Raw genomic sequence first — 13025 nt, 5'->3', positions numbered from 1 at the left:
ATAAGTCAGATGAGTCATTAGTATATGATTTATAAAGGCATTCTGGGCAAACTTTGTTATATTTTTGAAATATATTTCACAGAGTTCATCTTGCAAAAGGAAATAAAATAGACAAATTTGATACCTCTGGCTATTGATAATGGATTAATGATTTAATTGAGCAAAAATGTTTCTCAATGTGAGAATTTTCCGTTTCTCTGTTTTAACAGTAAACAGAACATCTTGGGACTGTTGGTTGAAAGAACAACATTTGAAGCCTTAATAACACTACTGATACTAATTCCAGTATTGTTTTATCTGTTGACTGATTATTTTCTCTGAAATTCTTTTTACTTGCCCTGTCCTTCTTACAACCTCAATGGCTGCCTGGGACAAAAAAACAAAACAAAACCTAAACGTGCATGATACATGAAAATAAAAAGAATGTGTTTTACTTTTAAATAAAGCTAGAACTCCCTTCCTTTAAATCAGAGAGACCAGTAGTTTTACTACGCACCCAAAACAACCTTCACACAGAAAGTTGGTGGAATTAATAACCTAAACGTTTGTAAATGCTCATATAAAAGTGCTCCATGGACAAAGTTTATTACTGCACTGTGCAATTGTATCCATAAAACCAACTTTATCTCGGTTTCTCTTGCAGTATGAGTTGAGCACGCAGAGTGTGGCTATCTGCAGGCAGTTTGTTGTGTTGGGTTGTGGTAACCTGTAATTGGGACACCCATAAAGGATTCTTCCCCACCAATGGCCTCAAAGCTCAACAATCTAAGCCGTTTTCAAACCCTCTATTTACAGCTGTGAGTAGAGGGTGTAGCTACAAGGAAGGGAGCGTTTTACACCCACACACACATTCACACACTACCTGCCCGCTGTAGTTTTGTAGTTGTGAAACATTATTCCCAAGGTGACTTATGTTATACTGAAGGAGCTGCAGATGCTTTGTGAAAATTGAACAACTGCCATCTCTACTTTCTACTTTCTACTTTCTCGACAGACAAGTATTGAGGGTCTCACTATAGTGATATTTTTTCTTGTTGTCAACACAGACAACAAACGTCTGAAGCTGCTTTTAGACCCTCATGTAACTTAAACTCTCAGGAGAAACCAAAACTAATGTGATCATTGTCACATAAATTGATGTTACTTTAAGACAGGGGTTTACTATAGACAATCACAAAAGAACACAGTAAAGACATTAAGTGCAAAGACAGTGCAATTTCATTTCAAGTTTTTCAGCTTCTGTTGTGTAGGAAGAACTAATGAGATCCTCTACTTATCTACGTAAAAGTAGAAATACAACCATGTAAAAGTACTCTTAGAAGTGCTGCATTCAAATGATCAAGTTGAAGTTTTACCAAACAAATGTACTTAAATGATCAAAGGTAAGTACTCATCAGCCACCAGAATGGCCCCTGTTAGTGTTATATTATTAATTATTCAATCTTTTTATTAGTAGTAGTAATTAATTAACAAGAAAGCAGCATTTAAATGTTGAAGCTGGCTGTGAGGGAGCCATTTTCAAGGTAATTCTTGTTGAAACTTTAAGGCCCTCTTAGCATGTTTTGTCTAGAAAGTGACAAGCGACAAAATTAGTGACTCATTCAGACCATCAGTAAAAAGCCCCTAAATATACTACATTGTTAATTATTCACTTGCATGCTGTTGAGAGTAATCCGCATCAGTCAGTCAGTCAGTCATTTGCCTGGCACAACCACTATGCCAAGGCTTGCTGATTTCCCCAATATGCAAATGAGCAAATTACATCATCAACACTTGAAGCTAATGCTACCTGATTTCATTAGAAAAAGAGTTGGTGTGTGTGCTCACGTTGACTGTGTGTTGGACTCTGTGTTTTGGAGGGGAGTATTTCTTAGCCAGCATCAGCTAGTGTTGCATATTGTTAGTGCTATAGGTGAGCTAGGGAGAGGTCGTCACATCTTTGGATATTCCCATCAAACAGTCCCATGCCCTTAGCAGAAATCAGTCCAAAGGCTGCTATAAGCATTTGAAGATTTGGGGAAGGTTTCAGTTTTGAAGTTATGTTCAAATCTGTTATGTTATATTTGAAAATTATAAGAAGACAGACTGCCAATGTGTTTTTCTTCACTGTAGCTCTGTCCTTCTTTCACAGGCAGGCATGAGACAGGGCAGTGTGTTCACACAATAGGCTAGATACGTGCCTGTTACATCATCATCATCAACAACAACAACAACAACAACAACAACAACAACAACAACAACAACAACAACAACAACAACAACAACAACAACAACAACAACAACAACAACAACAACAACAACACACACACACACACACACACACACATACATACACACACACATACATACACACACAAACACACATTGTGTATCACAATCGCAACCTTCAAAGAGACTTGAACAGCTGTTGGCCTGTCCATTTCATAGGTAACTGGCCAATAGGATTAAGTTTGCATGTACGTTCAATTTCTGTAGATGAATGAAAATGTGAATTGTAACTAAGGTGGGGTGCATTCTGACTGGGATCCTGTGAGAGCTGAGTCAGTCTGAGTCCAGCGCTGCATAACTTTACCTGTGACCTAATAAAAGGCCTGCAGCATTGAGACCAGACTTTTTCTCCGGTGTGTGTTTTCTCTGGGCTTCCAATTTACAAACCAGAGAGAGACCTTTACAATTCCATTTAAAATAGACAATACAAAGTGATTAATACATGTACATTTATTCAAATAGTTGCTCGATCTAGTTAACTGTCTAACAATGTATTATACTTTGAAATCCAATTGTACACTTTGGATGTAAAATCTTAATGAGCAAAGTAATTAAGCTTCTCAGATGAAGAAGCATAAATAAGTACAGTATTTGAACACATGTACTTCCACCACTGGCTTAAGGAGGGATCTCTTCATCAACACCGGAGGACTGGCAGGCAACCTTAAACTCGGTGCAGAGAACTGATGGGAGAACGGTCAGTGAGCACTTAAGTGGACACTCACTCGTGCGTTTGCATTTGTCTTATCTGGAGGTGTATCGTTGCAGCTGCATTAACATTGACACTAGTTCAAACAGGCCATTAACAGAGACTCCGTGGCATCTACATTACAGAGCACCCAGACTGTCACGTGGACTGAGGAGACCTCCACCAACTGATGACACCACACGCTCGCCAATTAACACGGCAGGCTGCTCACACGAAAAATGCATCCCATCTTCATTCCATAGCAGCGTGCATCATCACATGATGTCTCTCTGCCACGTGAGATATGATATGAGAAATGACATTTTTTCTAACACAAGAGCAAGTTACCGAGACTGACTCTAAAATCTAGTCAGTTTCACAACTTTAGCAACAAAATCTTATAGACATCCTTGCCAAGAAGTTTTTCTTTATTTTGCCAATGTAGTTCCACCTCTGTGTAACCCAATGTGGGCTCTGTTTTTCACTAAATAAAAGCACAAACAAGCCCTCTGCTGTTTCACACAACATGTAATGTTTGGCTCATAACAGTTGCATTCATTTAAACCCTTTAACCCTCATGGTCGTAAATACTAATCTATAAAGCACCTTTCAACCGCAGATAAAAGCTTCAAGATACAGAAGAGAAGCAATAATATCAAACACACTCTAATTAAATAATACTGAAACAAAATTGAGATGTATTAATATACAGATAAATAGTGGTGTGTTTTATTCAGTTTAGACATGTCTTGATTGGACTTGTTTTTATATTTATTTTTAACTTTTGGAAATTGCTTATTTGTGTTCTTATGAAGAATAAGGGGAGAAGATTGACAGTAAATAATAAGTTACACCTAGCTGGTGATTATCATAGCCTGGAAGCAGAAGGAAACGGCTCACCTGGCTCTTTCGAAGGTTATAAAGCTATAGTGTTTTGGCAACATATCTGCACCAGCTATGTTTGCATATGCTGATCTTTAAAAAAAATCTTATGTCTGGAGACTCTGCTGGCGGGATACAGGAATACTGTGAAAAGGCATTTCTGCTAACAGGAGAGCAAAACACTACATGAAGCATAAATTTATTTAGGGTGGTTTTTAATTGTAGTTTGAAGACAATGTTTGATATTTGGGGAAATTCATAGGCAAAACTCAGGTTAGAAGAATAATACCACTCTGTATGGTAAAAGTGAAGCAAGTGGAAAAATCTATCCTGGATCCTTCCCAAAAAAAAATCACCTATACCAGCACCTTCAACTTTTATTAACCAACATATCTTCTTTGTTTAATCTGTACGCACCCAACAAGTTGCATGCTGGAATATTTCTTTATTTGAAGTTACAGCACTCAAACTCCCTTAAAATCACAACTTGTTGGTTTTACGTTTCTGTCTGTGTACAGATCTTAGAAACTGGATATAACATGTTAATTAGTCAAATTTCGGGTCTTTATGCAAAGCTAAGTGAGAGTATCAATCAATTGATAAATATGGATCTCACATCTAACTCTCAGTTAGAATAACTGTTTGTCCCAAATGCTGAAATAACTACAATGTTAAACCATAGAATACTTCTACAGTGTTTTCTTTGCCTTATCACTGGATTTCTGGTTTCCCACCAGCAGAATTCTCTGATAAAAGGTTTAAGATAAGCAAGTGAAAACTGAGCTGATGCAGACATGTTGCCGAAACATTGTGTTTCTTTTCAGGATATAAAAGAGAGCCACCACTGCAAATCTGACAGCACCAAATGTAGCGTTATCAGTTATCTTTTATAAAGTCTTCTGATTTGATCTGGTTTTGGTGAAGGATCTGAGTTTCTGAGGTGGGTAGAGGCCAAATTTACATTGGATATCTATGCAATGAGGATTAAAGGAAATACATTACTTAACTAATCCTTTTTAATGACATTTCACTCTCTGGCCATTGGGAAATATTGTATTTTTTTAAATGAAAGCAGTTTTTTACTGCAAAAAAAACAGTTCATTTAAAAAAAAAAAATTAAAACACATGCAAGTTTAATATGTAACCACACAGACTTTGGCACACACTCCTTTCACAGAGGAATGAGGGCTCGGTCTGCATGGAGACGCTCAGTCAGCCACTGCTTCCCCCCACTACCTCCCTGGTGTTCATCCATACCATTGTTCCCTCGTATTGTCTCCACTGGTGTCAAACAGACTCTCCCCTGGTGTAGGTCACCCCTTCACCGGTCAACCACTAACTTCCCCCCAACACCTCCAGGCTCAGGTCTAGGGAGAAGGAGTAAACATCTGCTGGTGGAGGAGGCACAGCAGTGACAGATGGACACCAACACAGAGGGACAAGGCTCCAGCCTCTGGCCAGGAATTCTGGAGGGAAAGGCAGACAAAAGATGAGGAGGGGACGAAGACGGGAGGCTGCTGTGGATGTATGTGGGGGTTAAAGAAAGGAAGGAGGAGGAGGAGGTTTATAGAGTGCACTGACAGTTTCTGACAAGCCTTTGAGTGTGTTTGCATGTGATATGGTGGCAATTCAGAAGCATCAGAAAGTGCCAGAGCTGGTTATTGATTTTTCTTGTGGCCAGAGCAACAAGTATTGAAAACTATGAAGTCCTGACAGCTGACGTTTAATATTTTTCCTTCTTTATTTATATTCAAATGAGATATTATCTGGATTTAATCATCATTTTGACAACTTTAGGCAATTTTATTTAGACAGATATCTTGTTTGTCTGTTTGAGTTTAGGTATCAAACTAAGGTATTGTTGTACTAAAGATTTGGTACTTCAGTGCTGAATCAAATATTGTGATATCAGTAACATAACCATTAATTAACAAGTAATAAGGCATTGTTCTCGCTTTAGATCCGGAAGTTGCAATACGCATAGTTAACTTATAGTTAACTTATAATAGATGAGCAATAAAGTATATTTTAATATCAATAAGCAAACAAAATAAGATTAATAAAGGCATGGCAAAGACATAATGGGTGGGTCATGGGTGTTTGTAATGCCATTATTAACACTTATATAAGCTTATAAACACACAATAATGTTAATAAGCATCTTGTAAGGACTTACAAGGGCCTTATTACTTGTTAATTAATGGTTATTCCAAGGACCTTAATATAAAGCGTTACCGACACATCATCACAGATGGAACCAAGTCAATGTTTTGCAAGTCCCGAGTAAGTTTTTGCACTCAAGTCACAATTTCTAAATGTTTAGAGTCCTAAACAAGTCATAATGCACTCCTTAGATGTATTGGCATTTTAACAACAGAGTAATTACATATCCAATTTATCATGGCTGGTGTTTAAAATTTGTATTTGTATTTTATATATTTGTCAAAACAAGTGCCCCCGCACTGAATCATGAAGACAAGTAGTGCTAAAATTTCACAACCATGGCCTATAGCATGACCTGGTGGAAAGTAACCAAGTATTTTAATTTAGTCAAAAGACTCAAGTCCAAGTGAAGTCTGAGATTAGTTTTAAGTCTTTTTTTGATTTTGTCAAGTCTCAAAATTTGTTACTCAAGTCCACACCTCTGCACATCATCAGCAGGGTCAATAAAAAATGAAAAAGAATCAATGAACAAGATGATTTAAGTGTTAATGTGCTGATAGGCACCACTCATAATCTACTGACATCACAGTTTAACACTCATAATTAATTAGCTTTTTTTCTCTAAGTACATTACCCTGATGACTTTTACATAATCAGTGTAGGACTTGTGCTAATGGATCATTTTTACAATGTTGCATTAGTACTTTCACTTAAGTAAAGGACCTGAGAATCTGAGTACCACGACTGCAACAGCTCACTATATTTCAGTTTGGTTCTGGGTAAAGTTAAGTTTCTATATTGGCACAAAAAAACAACAAGAATTACAACCACAACAACAAAACAATAGAAAATAATGTTTAAATTTCAACATAAACAAATATTAGCTCAACAACTGTGTGTTATGGACAATTTTTATAGAAGCTGAATGTGCAAAAATGCACAAATATAACTAGAATGTGAAACAGAAGCAAATCGATGTCACAATAAAGCATTTAATATGATAAATAAATATAGAAATGTGTCAAATATGTCTCTTTTCAGTCAATTTAGCTATTTATATTAAGCATAAATAAAAATGATTTGATTATATTTTATCAAATATATTGAGAAGACTTATAGTTTTTAAATTAATCAGTACATTTAGGTCTAACAATTATATTGTACACTGTCATACTCATATCATATTGTACACATGCAACACACAGCAGCATAGTCTAACATGCTTTACACTGAACCACAACCACTGAAGCAGATTGCTTCAGTGGTTGAGTTGTTAGTGAGAAGGTGTCACCATTTCAAAGAATGAAACATCTCATCTCTCTTAATGTATGTTTAGGAAAATCTCCGCCCGGCTCACTCTGCTCTAAATTTACAAATGTGAGACCGGGGTTTGGTGCATTTGTGTTGAGCAGCCTGTTGAGTGTCTGTCTGCTGATTCCTGCTGCAGCAAACTGAAACAAACACAGGCTCAGTGTGAGAATTTGTGTGTGAATACTGACTGTTTGGAGCCTTTAATTAGCTGATCTCAATCTCTGTGTGTGTGTGTGTGTGTGTGTGTGTGTGTGTGTGTGTGTGTGTGTGTGTCGGGGGTTCAAGCTCTGAGTGCTGAAGGAAAATTATGTAGACTACCATCACCCAGAGTTAGTTTCATGATTTAAATCTTCGGTTAAAGATCATAAATTTTTCACTATGTAGATTGGTTTTATCACATCTCACTAAGGGTAACGTGTCCTCTATAATAACAAAATTTCCTATTTTAATACCTAATAATTAATATGTACCGTATACAGTCAATAAGACAACCAGGCCATTCTAGTGTGCAAGCTATCCATGAGGTTTTGTTTATACTGTAAATATCCTTGTTACATCCTAAATTTCAATCACCACCCTATTAGTCTATTGTTCATTCTGTATATGAGTTTTCTTTATATATTTTTAAATACACATTTTGAAGATAAACTGTTAGTCGTTGAGCTGGCACTTGTCAAAGTCATGTCTAATCTAGTCTTATAATTTTTTGTTGTTTTTGGAGTGAGAAATGTTTTGGGTGAGATAAGTTACTCTGGTTAAGGTTTAATGAACCCTTTCTCATGTCTTCACCTACTTAAATGTACAAATCACATCCTGATGGAACAGGTTTTGGTCATATATTGACACAAACATGCACTTCATTTTCATGTCACTAATTATCGAGTATATAACTAATCATTAACACAAGTTTTATTTTAATTAAACACTTGATTTTATGACAAGGTCCTTTATTTGGTTTGAAAGTAGTCTAAACTCATGGCCAAATAGGACTTCTTCATATTCAGTATGCTTCTTTGAGTAGTTGTCACTCTATTACACCTGCCTGCTTTTCTCATGTAAATTATTTCTGTGTCTCCGTCTCATTGATGAACTAATAGAAAAGAGTTATATCCTGTCCAGAAGCACAGCTTTATGCCAGTGAGACCCCCCTTTGTCTGACTGCTAATAAGAGTGATGGGCACGCGTGTGAGTGTGTGTGTGTGCTTGTGTGTGTGTTACATACATCTTGAATATTGCATGGAAAGCAGTTGGCAGCAGTTGGGCTGCCCATCTGTCAGAGGCTGAGCTGGGCCTCATCTGAAAAAGGATCAGACAGAGAGTTATTAATCATGGATGAGGTCAGGGATTAAATGTTAATAAGTTCAACAAGTATCAAAGGTAACATCATTAAATGTTCATAAATTCAACAATTAGCAGCCCTCGACTATAATGTCCCATGTGATCGATTCTTTATTCATACTGGATTAATAGGGGGACGTGTCATTGGTTCCCTGCAGGGGTTAAACATCCTGTTCAGAGGACGTTCAGCGATCGTTACATACTTTACAGCCAATTTGTAAAAAGAATCCCACAGCGGACAATCTGAGATCAGAGGACATTTGCTCCGGGCATTAAGAAGACACTCAATTACTGAGTTAATTACCATTAAAATATGAATACATGTATATTCATAGTCAGAACACAGAACAGTCTGAAATAGCCTGAAATACTGAACCACCTCAGTGTCCTTTTGGTATCTTTAAATGAGATTTTAAAAAGTTAAATGAAAATGCCTAAAGATCCTCACATATTTAGTGTCTTTTTTATGTTGTTTTAGGTCGGCTGTGTTAAAATATTAACTCTGTACATATGGAGTCATAAAGCATGAATGGTTTGTGTATTATATGTCTGCTATGCATGTGCTTTTTCACTCTGAAAAATTAATTGACAAATTGAAGAAAAATCCTCAAACACTTCCTAAAGGAACATACAGATGGAAAAGGGTCTTTACTTACAGTATTTTAGGTATTAAGATTTATTTCATGGAAAACTCTCGTAGAGTCAATGTAGTTAATTACAGTCATGAGAAGAAGAAGAAGATTACTTTATTAATCCCACAATTCAACCTCTGCATTTAACCCATCCTTTTTTACTTAAGGTAAAAGAAAAATACAGATAGATATAAATATTTTTAGATATTTCCCCCCAACAATTAATTTACAAATTCCTAGAAAGTGTAGGTAACACTTTTGACAAGTTGAAAAATGTATTAGGAAGTTCCAAAAAGTTGTCAATTTGAATAATATTTAAATTTACAATGCAAAGAAAATGACAATGTTGATATCTTATTTTCATTTTGTGAGGATTCAACACTAATTCCCTACAACGCAGACTCTACATTATCCTCCCATGCGATAAATTATTTATTTGTATCATGGTGCCATCTGCTGGTCATTTGTGGGACTTCAGGTTGGTTACAATTAAAGATAGGACTACAACAAACTATGGACTACAGAAATGGTGTTACATCTTGTTTCAGGAGATAAGTACACCCCCCCCCCCCCCACCCCCCCCACCCCACCACCCCCCCCCCCCCCCCCCCCCACCCCCAAGTCTAGTCTAGTAGGTCAATTACACGATGGAATTATTTTATTTTCTAATAAAAAACAACAAATTGTAAAATATAATAAGAACATTACATTAAAAAAATATATAATAAATATATAATATTTGTAAGCAGAAATCTTAAGCAAGGTCCCCTGACCAGAATAGGCCTATAAGTGCAATAATATACAGTTTTTCAGAATCAGAAATGCTTTATTTATCCTCCAGGGAAATTGCTTTGCTACAGTTGCCGCTGTATAAGAAAAATAAATAGAAATAAGTTAGTCTGTAAATAAAATAAAGATAAAATAAAAAAAATTCTACAGTAAATATACTACAATATAAAATGCAAATGCAACAATTCTTAAGTAAATAGAATCGACAAGTAAACAAATAAAATAGAAATATAAAAATGAATTTGTAGTAAATAGAGATAATTAGTTCTATTGAAGCGAGGTCACAAATTGTTATAGAGCAGTATACAGTATCAAGCATGTGGCATGTGGAAATACTAAAGTAGTATAAACTATATAATAAGATATAATCATAATTAAGATGAAAGTGCAGCCCTGGTTTAGCACCTAAGACGAAATGTAAGAAAGGATGGCTTTTTGACGCTGTTCTGTGTAATGGACACACGGGGGCAGTGTTGGTGCTGCTTTGATTGTTCACACCATCGTCTCTTCTCATCTAAATTCCCTTCCTAATCCCCCTTAGGTTTCAGATACAGTTCTCAGATTAGCTTCTTCAACCTCCACATAATCTTGTCACTTATGCACATCATATTTCTCACTATTTTTGGCACATTGATGGCAAATATAATATACAATTTTCTGCTGTTTACATTATCAATTAGTTATGTCATGTTGACAAAAATGCATCATACTGGTCACCAGCTGAACACCAAAAAAACATCTAGGTATTTGTTCATTACATACATTAAATCAGTACATCCCAACTTTTTTCAGTTATTTAACATACACATTTCTAATTGATATTTCCCCCATTTTAACCCCGCAACTGCATTTTTGGTGTCTTGTAAACTCATGAGTGTTGGGTACTGCTTACTGTTGTTTTTATTTTTTAGCTTTCTGTAAAAATATGTGGAACTGTGCTATATAAATAAACTTTGTTATAATTTTGGTCCATTAAACATTTGTAAGACGTGACAATACAAACTGTTATTTCTTCAGGTTTTCCCCACTTGAACCACTTCTACCTCTGTCGCCCACCAGATGTCAGCAGATGTTCAGCAGATCTGCAGTCTACCTGTCAGCCTGTGTGTGTGTGTGTGTGTGGTCTTGTTTGAAGTGTTCTTGTTAAATCACTAAATTAGCCACAATGTCCCTCACTCTTTGCATAAGTTAAAAGACAGGAAAGTGAGGTGTAATGTGCCTTTAGGTGGGCTGTCTGCAGTAATTATTGCTCCCAACACTCAGAGTCCATCAGGGCCCACATTGTGAGCATATCTGTCTTTGTTTGGCGTTTCTCTATGGAGACCGCTGCTTTGATCTGCTGTTCAGCTCAGAGTTACATGGACAGACACAATAGATACAGCTTAAGGTGCGACAACTGTAAACCTACATCACTACAGAAAGGAGACAATGCTCAAACACAGGACTCCCTTTCTTCAGAAAATCCAATACATGAAGGACACAATTCAAGTAAACAGCAAAGTACACTGTACAGGTCCAATCCAAATGTACCTGTAATAATAATAAAGCACAGGAATACAACTCTAATAGCAGGTGTTTCAAACACTACACCAACTAAGTTGAGGTTTTCAGATTTTTTAAGGGGTTTCCAGCATGTTAGGTGTTATTCTATTTTTCTCTTATAATTGACAAATACAATAACATGACCAAAACCAGCACAGAACAAATGATGCCTGTAAATGAAGATAAAGCTTCTTCCTCTGTGCTATTAAACACACACACACACACACACACACACACACACACACACACACACACAGTGTATCACAACCGCAACCTTCAAAGAGACTTGAACAGCTGTTGGCCTGTCCATGTCACAGGTAACTGGCCAATAAGATTCGGTTTGCATGTAAGATATACCGTATCGGGCCTTCATCTGAATGTAGCATTTTCCTATTAAGACATGTGGGATTTGCCGATATAAGTGAGGTTTTACATGTTTGGACAAGTATAGAGCACGTTCAGAATATGCATCTCAGTTGGGGGTTTTACCGTAGTTTGTGACACACAGCCTCTAGGCAGGTCTGTCATACACAAACCAACTAACTAATGAAATTTCGCATGCTGGGGTCGCGATGCATGCCCTTGCTTTAAACACAAAGACTGGGATATCAATAGGTTTCTAGAACCTAGATGTCCAAATAGCACTACGCTGACCTTTCCAAAAAAAGAAGGCTGTGTGTGTGTGTGTGTGTGCGTGTGTGCGTGCGTGCGTGCGTGCGTGCGTGCGTGCGTGTCACAGCACAGGCATGTAAATGTAGCCACTGATGTACTAGGGGATATGTTTCTTCATACCATGAACAGATACACTGTACTGTCATAAATACTCACCGTGTGTTGATCAATCCGCAGCTGAAAAAAGTCCTTAGCAAACACATTTACTCCTGTTCTAGTAATGTTTGTTAAAAACTACAGTTCCTAGTTGTTTAAGAACATTATTAAGCCTTCAAAAGTAATAATTTGTAACCTGTTTTTTAAGATTTAGGTCATCAGTAGGAACTAATGGGCTCATGGCTGAGTACAGAGACACAGAATAACACATAGTTGATTTTCGTCTTTTCATCCGATTCATTGAAAATAAAGAAGAAATCTGAATTTCTATCTAGTTTTTCTATTCTACTTACATGTAAATTGATGTTTAAGTCTTTCAAGGACATTTGTATCATATAAGCTTACAAAACACAGTGCAGACAGGTGTTTGTCTAATTTCTAAACCGAGGTCAAAGGTCACAACAACACACAACTGACAATGAACTCAGGCTCTCTGGAAACATGTTCTGACAAGAAAAATGCCTTCGGGCCTTTGTTGTCAGTCCCAGGTGACCAGTAAAAAGCCTTTTTTAATGATCAGAGGAACTATATGATAGATTAAAGTTGTGTTATGCAGGGGTACATTATAGCATCTTCTATTGTTT

Source organism: Centropristis striata, chromosome 16 (genome assembly GCF_030273125.1).
Source record: "Centropristis striata isolate RG_2023a ecotype Rhode Island chromosome 16, C.striata_1.0, whole genome shotgun sequence".
Lineage (NCBI taxonomy): Eukaryota > Metazoa > Chordata > Actinopteri > Perciformes > Serranidae > Centropristis > Centropristis striata.
The sequence above is the reverse complement of the archived record's forward strand: the minus strand, read 5'-3'. Positions refer to the sequence as shown.